Genomic DNA, 11084 nt, shown 5'->3' on the forward strand with positions numbered 1-11084 from the left:
ATTATTTTGAATTCACCACTTATATCAAGAATGAACTCAGTTAAACTTATTAATACTTATTCAACAATTTTAAAATTATACAAATCCTAACATTACTATCTAAAACAAAATAACACAAAGATAAGTAAAACAAACACACAAGTTTTATTTCTACACAATATCAACATTCCAAATATAAAACAAAATTACAAATGACTTATTGGATAACTCATTTGATAAAGAATAAAAATATATAAGAAATTTACAATCTTGAAAATTAATTTTATAATCTATTATCAGTTGTGGTTGACACTCTATTTCAATTTGAGATATACTTTAAAATTTGATTGCTTACTTATTTATACATGGTCTCTTTTATGAATATCATATTATTGTTAAGCAACACACACTCTAGGAAATATCATAGTTTATTTTGAAAAACCGTTTATTTTGGACATAAATTATTAAAAAATAGGTCTAAGTATTCATAATTTATGCTAATTTGATACTTTAGGTTCACTATTTTCACACTTGTGAATATTTCTCACATATCTACAATTTTAAATCTATGTTTTTAACTCTACTGTAACCAGATTATCTTGGCATGTATTTTGCTATTTGATATCTAAAAATATTTACTCATTACAGAATGTTCAACAATTTATCTTTCAAGTAATTTGCATATAGTTATATAAATGTATCAATTGTTTCCTTAAAGTTCACAATAAACAATTAAACCAATATATTCTTAGTTTTACTATTTTTTTACCAAAAAAAAAAAAGTTTTAAAAAAATGGTTCGGGTTCGGGTCGGGTCGCGGGTCGGGTCGGGTTGACCCAAAAAAACACAGGTCGGGTCACGGGTCAACCCGTTTTTGCTTCGGATCAAAAAAATCGGGTTTGGGTCGGATTGGGTCGGGTCAGAAAATTCTGACCCGTTTTGCCATGTCTAGGAATATCGTCCTCTGATCCTGAGAGATCAGGTACTGAAGGAGAAATAGAAATAATTGATGTAGGAATGGGGATTACCTCACTAGGCGCCTTCCTCAAAGCCTGGTTTTGCACTTTCTCCCACTACATCTCCTCTGCAACTTCGGACCTTGTGCAGTAAGTGGCAGGTGAGCTATCAATCTTAATGGAAGTTTTAAAATCTGATTTCACTCCTGCCCCCTCACCCTTACTACTTCCATGTGTTGTCACTGTTAGTTGCTTGGGCGCCTCCAGAGTTGCGTCAACCCCTGGCAAGCTACTGCTGCCTAAGTGCACAGGCTCAGTCACATGATTCTCACCAACCTTGGTCTTCTCCCCAAGCACACCGGACTGGTCATGTTTCCATTCCAGCCTCCCTCCGACGACCACGCCCCTACGACCCTGGGTTTCTTTTTGAAACCTTCCGTATGGGTCCCCACGCAGCCACGCCCCATATTGAAGGCTTTCCTCCTCCTTGCGACCCTTATCAGGTAATATAGGACACTCTTTGAGTACATGACTTAGCAATCCACAATAGTAGCAAAAATTAGGGAGACGTTCGTACTTGAACTGAACCCATCTAGACTCACCACCTTCAATGGTGATTCTTTTGCCACAGATTAGTCTTTTTGTAGCATCAATCCGGACACGCACCCTAAGGCACTTACCCCAGTGCACTCCTGAATCAGGTACATCCACCTCCATGACTTCCCCCAAGGAGGACCCAATCGCCCAGCCAGTTTCTTTTGTTCTGCTCATCAATGGAAGGTTAAAAATCTGGATCCAGAAGGGTGACCATTTAAGGTCCATCTCCTTTGGAGTTAGCTCACCTTCAAACTCTTGTATAATCACCAGTTGTTTCTCAAAACTCCAAGGGCTCATCTCTAAAACTTTCTTTTTATCTTTCACATCTCCAAACTCGACCAAGAACAGCTCTGCTTCTAGCTCAGAGAAGCTGACCCATTTATTAGTTTTCCACAGCATTCTCAGGTTCTTCCTCAAGGTGTCCAGGCTAACGCTTCTATGAGTCAATATCTTCAAAACAGCACAATTTTTGCCTACCTCCTTTGCAGCTCTGGTACTGTTGCTACCCAGTTCAACGCCTTCACCCTCTTCCTCCGTAACGGATAACTTACTCCATAAAACTTCCAGTTCTTCAGCCATTTACACACTACCAACGGTACCCACCACCACCGGATATTGCTGCCTTAATAACCAAAGTCCACCCAGACCTCACACACGGAAGGTCACGCCAACTCTTGCAGAGGCAAGACAAAAACTGCTACTACGTGCGCAGAGACACGAGAGCACACAATAAAAGTTATTAAATTTGATATTTTAATAACTTTGCTAGCATTTGAATTTGAAGTTATTAAAGTAGACAATAAAAGTTATTAAAGTTAGTCACGAGATGAAGCTTGATTAGCCATTTGAAAATCTGGTAGAAACCGTGTCCATATAGCGACAAGTCCAGTACTAGCTGATGAGGAATATTTATATGAGTAAGAGAGCCACAATTGAATTTGAAGACAGTTAACAAGTCAAAAGTACTTACGTTAGGGACGTTGTGAGGGAGGAGCTTGGCAAGTGTGACATACAATTGGCTTCAATGCCTTGTGGCTTGCTTCCCTCTATAACGCTCTCTTTTGTGATTTTTCTGCAATTTAAAGCTTCTGGGTCTTTCAAATTTTGTTATTATGATGCTTGTAGTTGTATATGGTTTAGGATTGGGCTTATCTGTATAGTGAATATTGAATAGTGTATACTCATTGTAGGTTTCTTTTCGTTATAATTCAAGTCCAGCTCAATCACTAGGCAAGTTAGGCAATCCCCTAATTGGGGAGAGAGAGCTATTAGTTCCACCCTCCATCCATAATGAACCCCTGCCCTCCTTGCTCTCTTCCTTCTTGCATTCTCTCTGTCTAGGCAGTATGAAGATAACTCTAATCCACTAGATTATGATAACTACGCAGATACAAATTGATAGATAGACAGACATGTTCTCTCGAACAAACAACTGCAACAAATCACTATTCACTGCAACAGATCACTATTCACTAGGATAGACCACTATTCACTGGCACACGTGAATAGCTTCTAGACAAATCCAAAATAGTCCAAACAGATATAGATAGATGTTCATAGGTCACTACAGTTCACTAGCATGTGTAAAAAGAGACTTAATAGATTCTCAGACTACTGCTCATCAATAGTAATATTTTACAAGTTTCTACTGACAGATTAAAACTTGAGTTAACTTTACTAATTCAGGTTACTTTTGAAGACTTACCATGATTCATTTAATTTATAAAAGGACAAACTTCGAAGATAGAAGATAGGTTCAAATAGAATGTTCAATTCTCAAGGTTCCAATTCTCAAGTTAAGGTCCAAAATTGTTCTAAGTCTTAGAAAGAAGATAGCCCTCCCTTAGAAAGACTTTTGTAATTCTTCCTCTTTTGTAATTCTGTAACCCTTCCCTTTAGATAGAATATTCAATTACCAACAAATTGTGAAGGCAAAATTTTGGTTTCACTTGCTTTTTCTCAGATTGATTGGGGAGGTTGTGGAACACATTCCAAAGAAGGAAGTTCAATTAGATGGCTACGATTTTAGCTTTTTATTTTCATGTTGGTCAAATTTTAAACTATATTTTTCTTTGGTTAGAGCTGTTAAAAATTAAAATCTGTTTACAGTCCTCATATCTGTTGAATGATTGCAGGACAATAATGCTCAGCTCAGATGCCACTGGAAGACTTGCACAGAAAAACCAATTGTTTTGTTGGTACAATTAATCAGCAAAATGGGACATCTAAATTGGTTTTATGTTGTGCCAATTATGTCGTTGTTCATAATCAATGGTAGCACTACTAGTCTAGATGGACAAGGTGCTGCTTTTATGTGTTGTACAATGTTTATGATTCACTAGAATTTGTTTCATATGCTGAATTATTCAAGAAAAATATTTGTGGTGTGTATATCCAGTAACACGATAATGAAATATTCAGGGTAAGTTGCTCAAATAGAATTTTGAATTTGTTTTATTTGACATTTCATTCATCACTATTCACCAATTATAAAGTGGTAATTCAAATATTAATTTATGAAGTGATAAAAACTCACCAATCACAACCATTACCACAACACTTTGTAAGCTTTACTTAGCAAAACTTGTAATACCTTTAGTATTTTCTTTAAATAAAATAAAATAAAATTTGGCACATTATTCACATCAATTTAAAATAGAAATTTTTGGCATTTGCTGAGAAGTAGACCGTAAAGTACTCATTTTGAGATAAGCTTGGGATTTTATAAGGCTTTCATTTTTTCACCTCCTTATCCTTCTATAAGTCAAAAAAGTCTAGAGCATTATGCTTGATAAGAATTGTGCTCTGGCTCATTCAAGCAATTCACCACATCTAGGGTATCTAGATGAGCCAAAAATGACTTTGGCAATTTCAATATATCATTAAACTGTCAAGAAAGTGAGAGGGAAAAAAAAAGTGTTGGTTTCACTTTTAAAAGTTTTTTATTTTTTGAGATGTAAATAGTAGGGAAAGGAGAGGGTTAAAACCACATATATGAAACATTATAAAGGACATCATTACCACTAGATTATCATTTGAATCTTGGGTTTACACCAAATTGAAAAAAAAAAAATATCATACACACCAAGTTTAATTTATGGACCATTCATTGTTGCAATGAAATGTTACACCAATCGCAATGAAATGTTACAAAATTTTTTTTTTTTTTGGGAGAAAAATCAACCATAATTTGGAAATATGTTCGTGCCTCAATTTTCTCTGGGCCTCAAATGGCCCAAGTCTAAAGATCCAAATCCGTAAACCAACAAAACTTGGATAAAATGGTCTAGGTCATGCACTCATTCTGCCAACAAGAAAAGCCTAACGTAGTAGAACCAAAAGAAACGTCAAGTGGGCAGCCGATATTACGAAGTTCTTGCCCACTTACAAATGGGAACCTAAAATAGCTCTTAAAGGGTGGCCCAACTCATGGCCTAAGCCCATAATGGGTCCAACCCATTAAAAAACGTCACCCTGGAAAATGCAAATTTCATGGAAGGGAGAAAATATTTGGTATAGCGATATCAAAATCCAATTAGTGTGAGACATGTCAACAAAAAAATAACTAATTCACTAACAAATGAAAAACATGTGTTAATGAGTAGTTATATTTGCACACATGTCTCCTATTTATTGAATTTTGATACGGATAACGTTGTATCATTTGATATAAAATACTTTTTTTATGGAAGGAGAGTGAAGTTTGAATAAGTGGATGTCACATTAGTGTAACATTTTTCAGGGTTTGGCTTACTTTCAGTACTTTTTAAACTGAAGGTCTCCTTTTGTCTTAAATACACAATAGTAATGGTAGTGAGTTTTAATCTCCACATTTTATTTAGTTAGTGGATAATGTAGCAGTTTTTCAATAAAACAAAAGGAGATTTCAGTTAAAAAAATGCTGGAGGTAAATCAAACCCATTTTTTTTATTATCTTATCAACCCTTTTCCCATCTCTTCCTATAGGAGAAATTATCTTGGCTTTGAATGCAATTTACCCATTAGGTTGAGTTTGAGAATGATTCCTTTATGCAAAATTCCAACTAAAGGTGTTTGTCAGCAATCTGAAAATTTCAAGTCCAAATGCTTGGTAATTGTTGATTTCGTTATAAAAAAACTAGTGTATAATTCATACATATACACTATACAATTAAAAACAATCACAATTATAGGCATATATGAGTTCAAATTATACCTAGAATAAGAGTTATACACTTTTTTAAGCCATAGATATATACATGAGTTTTACTAACTTTTTGTTTTGCTTTTTTTTTTGGATATAGGTTTTACTCTCTTTTTTTTATTGGGGTTTTTTTTATTTTTTATTATATATATATATATATATAGTTTATTTATTGAACTTTTCTTCATTTGCACAATATTAACTCACCTAGAACAATTTAAAAAGAAAAAAAAAATAGAACACATGACGCAAAATTAGACAACAATTGGAATTCAATTTAGAATCTAATTGAATTTTTTCTCAGTTTTGGCTATATATATATAACTAAGGATGGCCATGGGTAGGGTATGGATTAGGTATACCCATACCCTACCCAAAAAGTTTGCCCATGAATATCCGAATATGAATACTCATTATTATCCATACTTAAATCTTACCCAAATTTATTATCCATGGATATTTATACCCTACCCGAAACCTATTAAATTATTTTTTTTAATCCAAATCATTTTAACTTAAAAACATCTTAAAAAAGAAAAAACTAATAAAAAAATTAAAAATTATTGATTAGTTTGTATTTGCTTCTTCTATTTTTTTTTTTTTTTTTTTTTTTTTTTTTTTGAGATAGAGATTGAAATTTTATTATTTAAATAAAAAATCTCACTCCCTCTAAATTAAACCAAAACCATCTTCTTCTTCTTCTTCTTCCTCTAAATTAAACTTGCTCTTTTTCCCCAATTCAACTACAACAACCAAACCAAACCAAACCAAACCAAAACTTTGAAAACGTTAAAAACAAGTCTCAATTTCGATCATCAAAATAAGAACCCTAACCTAACGGTGGCGCTGAGATCGAAGAAGGGCTTTATCAAATTCGAGAAGCGCTTCTCCTTGTTCTCCAATTTGATTATCCAAGAAAACCGAAGACTTCATTCTTTGCTCGTACTCTTTGAGTAGAGTCTGCTTCCTCTTCTAGATGCCGAGAGAGCGAGCAAGACCAATGTGGCGCTCTTCGCCTTTTTCGCTTCTTTCCGAGAATATCGAATTTCCTTCAAGACTAAATGTTCTCGAACGGGTTCGATTTTGGAGGCTCTGATACTTTCATGGATTTGGCCTTTGGTCCTAAAGACTTTGTCTTCTTCTTCTTCTTGTTCTTCTGGTTGTCCATGGTAGCTGTGGGGTTCGAAAGCTTAACCATGGAAGAGAGAGAGAGAACACAGAGAGAGTGATGGTAAGGAGAAGCATAGACTGGAGAGCTCTGAGAAAGTGAAAGTGTCAGTGAGGACTGAGGAGAGGCAGAGAGAATGTGAGTGACGATGAGTGAAAGAGGTTTAGGTTTTTTTTTTTTTTCAAATACGGTTCGAGTTTGGATAATATCTATACCCTACCCGAACAATTCGGATAATATCCATACCCTACCCAGTTAAGCTCTACCCATGAAGAACCAAGTATTACTTGAAACATTTGGATTGGGTAAGGTTGGATATCCATTACCCAATGGGTATGGCCATCCCTAATAATTCATTTATGCAAAGTGATTTCATACTACCAACTCTTACTAGTTGGACTAAGGCTTTTCATGCCCTCATAAAAATGCAAATCAAGGAGCTAGGTGTTGGATTTGTAGTGATTAGTAGGTGTCAGCCAAGGTGTCTTGATGCTTTGGTAACATTGCATCAACATACAAGAGCAGTTTTAATATACACACCTAATGAGTCTTAAACTCACAATCTCATCCTTAACCTAAAACTTATAAAAAAAATGAGGTACTAGTTGAATTAGAGCACTCACAGATTCAAGGGCAAAAGGAGGCAATTAACCCCCTCACGTCTCCAAAATCTCCTTTAATATAGGAGTTCAAAGACAAGTTTTCCCCCTTTTGATCTAGTTGGCCAACTTCAACCAAGATTTAAATATGAAAAAAAAAATAGATAAATAGAAGACTCCGCAATGAGAACAAGAACTGAGGGAACTAGTCAAACACAAGGAAGTTGCTTAATGTAGTTGTTTTGCCACTCAACCAGGCACGTGAGAGAAAACCCTGAGTGCGAGCCCTGGTGGCTAGCCTTTTTTTTTGGGGGACTTGACACATACTCCTGCCCACTAATGAATAAGCTCTAACCTCCAAACAAAAAAATATTGAAATTAAATTTTCTTATATCATTACCGTTTTTAAGTTCAATCATTTTCACTATACTATAATTCAAAATAACGGATCCCATATTTTAAACTTAAATAACTATTAAAAAAAAATTGCAACACTAAATTTTTATTGCCTCCATCCTTTCATTATTATTATTATTATTTTTTTTGGTCTATCTCTTGACTTTTTATAAATTCAAACTCTAGGTATTTGCTATAAACTCATATATTAAATAATAAGATGAATAGAGAAAGAAAGTAGAATTCTAAATATTTTTTAAAAGCAATCAAATAAGTAAGGCAATATACATTTTTTAGATAATTGTTATGCTTGTAATACTTTTACATTAATTTACTTTATCGATTTATTTTGAGTAATCAACTTACACGGTTGAATTCAATTTAGTTAGATTAATCTCATTTGGTTATTATTAGTTTTTAATCCCCTCAAAAAAAAAAGTATTTTTATTTTGTTATATATATGTATTGAGCCCAAATCAAATTTTAGGTATAAAATCAAATTATATTCACGTATACATTATTATATTATTGTTTATTTATCTTTGTTATTGTCTGTCGATTAAAATTTTTGAGATTTTTTTTTTTTCAATCTTGTCTTCTAACTTTACCCACCTAAACTGAAATCCTAGCTTTGCACGCTAAGATAGAGCATTGGCTAATTGATTCCATCGTCATTGCTGCAATGACATGGATACATTCAAATGGTCTTGAGCTTGCCAGTATTTGCATATTCTTGAACTACGTTGAATGCTAAAATGAAGCCAATCAAACCTACTCTGACTCCGCACATCAGAACAAAAATTAGAGAGAATAATCAAGGTTTATGAACACATTGGTCGCCAATGCATCGTTGACAACATGAATGTGGATGATATAGCTAGATACTTTTCATACCATGTATGGCTTCCTTGTAGACTCCAAGGGATGAGCCATGGACGATAAAAGCATCTCACCAGGCTTAGGCGGCTTCAATGTTTTTGGAGTCATGAGTTATCAGTCATCCCAGAGACCTGTTGTGTTGACACTTTTGAGCCGAAAGGCCAAGAACCTCTCTTTTATCATTCGCAAGTCTAACACCACAACAAAATTTCAGCCTCTCGTTTAGGAATTCCAAAGCCATTGCGTTACACCTCAAAATTTGTTGCAGCTTAATGTTACAACTTTACTTAATATCTTTTTATTGGAGATAAATTTTGACAAATCCACTACTAAATTATATCTTCTTCTTATATCATACATGCTAGCAAAATTTATAAAAAATTAAAGATCAATAGCTATGTTATCAATAAATTGTTTAAGTTGTAAGTTTTTGTAATTTAAAATTATGCATAAAATATAATCTTCTAGATCATATAGTAAATAATATCCAATTGTCACAAAATTTAATATATGTATTAATAGCGTAAAGAATATACAATTTAACAGTTATATTTTCAAATATATAGTAATGTTAATAATATTGAATAAGGTTATGCTACAACTAATTTTGTAGTCTTAGATAATAACTAATTTTATAACTAAATTTTGTCCTTTAATATATGGTAATACCACTGAGTTGGGCCGCGCGTGCAAGCCACATGCTGGCCTTGGTTAAAAAAATGAGTGTTTTTTTTTTTTTTTGGGAAGACAAGTGATTAAGTTTAAATTTAGAGTTTATTTTTAACACAAATAAAATATTAATCATTTAATTATTGAAGTATTTATAAATTTTAACATCAAAAGACATATCAATAGCAAACATTTTACATTTGAAGCTAATGTTCACATATATGCATGTGCTTTGAAAAGCACTACATCTTAATATTAAGTAGATTTGATGTCCAAAAAGAACTCATCTCATTACAACTAAATTTATCCTATCAAATCAAACTAATTTTTAACAAAAACAATATCACAACAAAAACAAAAATCTCATAGTATAACAAATAACAAAATAGAGGTAAAGAGCTGTGTTGGATAAAATAAAATAAGTTAATATTGATATATTTGTTTGAATAGTAGGATTTTAGGGAATGGAAAATTTATCATTACAACCTTTATCAATTCAAGATAAGGTAGGGTGAGACGAGTCTAAAAAGTCTAAACTCATCCGCACCCCATGGTAAGAGGCTAAAATTTCACCCCGTCCCACTCCCACAACCTTTGCAAGGCAGGAAAAACATGCATGGGGCGAGGTAAGATTGCCATCGCAACTCACGAAGCCCATCCGCAACCCTCACGACGGTGAATTCGCAACCTTTCAGCCTCCCCCTAAATCTACAGCCTAAACTTAACCCAAAACACCCTCTGTTCATCCGATCTTTCTCTCTATCAAAACCCAAACCCACTCTTCGATCTACCACCTACGAGGGTTCTACATGGCATGTGAAGGCTGGATTGATGCAATGGAGCCAAGGGGTTCACGAATCTACCAAGGACCATGGCCATGGTGGCGCATAATATGACACGCGATGGCATGTGGACTCGCAGGGGAGCATGTGAACGAACACCGGACAGTGGGTAAGGTGCTAGTTTTATGTGTGCTTGGTGTTTGGTTATGCATATAACAAAGAGTGCATACACAAAGATACAAAATAGAAGTTTTCAGATTTGCTATTCTTTTTGAGATATTGTCTCTATCTCCACTGATTGTTGCGTTTATGATTCCTTTGTGATATTTCCTCCATTCTTTCTGTGGTTGCTCCAGTTGATGCTTATCAGCAAAGAAAATATAGCAAACAACTTAAGATGCATGTTAACACAAAAAAGTAAACAGAATGAAATAGACAAAGGAATAGCACCTCATGGTTTTGTGATTTGGTTCTCTGTAGATGCCGTGGTAGCTCTTGTTGGGTTTTGTGGAGTCTAGTTTATTTTTGGCCCGTTTTGTAGCCCATTGTAATCCTGTGCACAGGATATAAAAGCCACTTTTGTGATTAGGGTTTGTGAACTGTTGTTATGTTTTTAGAGAGAGAGAGAAAAACATTGAAGCTGTACTTTGTATTTTTTTCCTTGATAATAGTAAAATTCCTGCAACTCCGTGGACGTAGGCAAATTGCCGAACCACGTAAATACTGTCTTGTGCGTGTGATTATTTTTCTTTGACGCGTATTTTCTCTATTTTTTTGTTTCTCACAGGTTGGAATTTAGGTTGAATTCCCAATAACTGGTATCAGAGCCTAGGGTTAGGTTTGAGTGGGAGCAATGGCAGAGGAAGCAGGAAAGAC

The 11084-nt window shown here is 34.4% G+C and overlaps 1 long non-coding RNA gene across 1 annotated transcript; it reads left to right on the forward strand.

Moving 5' to 3' along the window:
* The first annotated feature begins 957 nt into the window (after positions 1–957).
* On the forward strand, positions 958–3989 carry LOC112008442 (uncharacterized). Its single transcript, XR_002882558.2, has 3 exons — positions 958–1096; positions 1185–1438; positions 3668–3989. It is a non-coding gene; the product is annotated as an uncharacterized LOC112008442 (long non-coding RNA).
* The last annotated feature ends 7095 nt before the right edge of the window (positions 3990–11084 follow it).

This window comes from Quercus suber, unplaced genomic scaffold, assembly GCF_002906115.3.
Source record: "Quercus suber isolate HL8 unplaced genomic scaffold, Cork oak 2.0 scaffold_443, whole genome shotgun sequence".
NCBI classification, from domain to species: Eukaryota; Viridiplantae; Streptophyta; class Magnoliopsida; order Fagales; family Fagaceae; genus Quercus; species Quercus suber.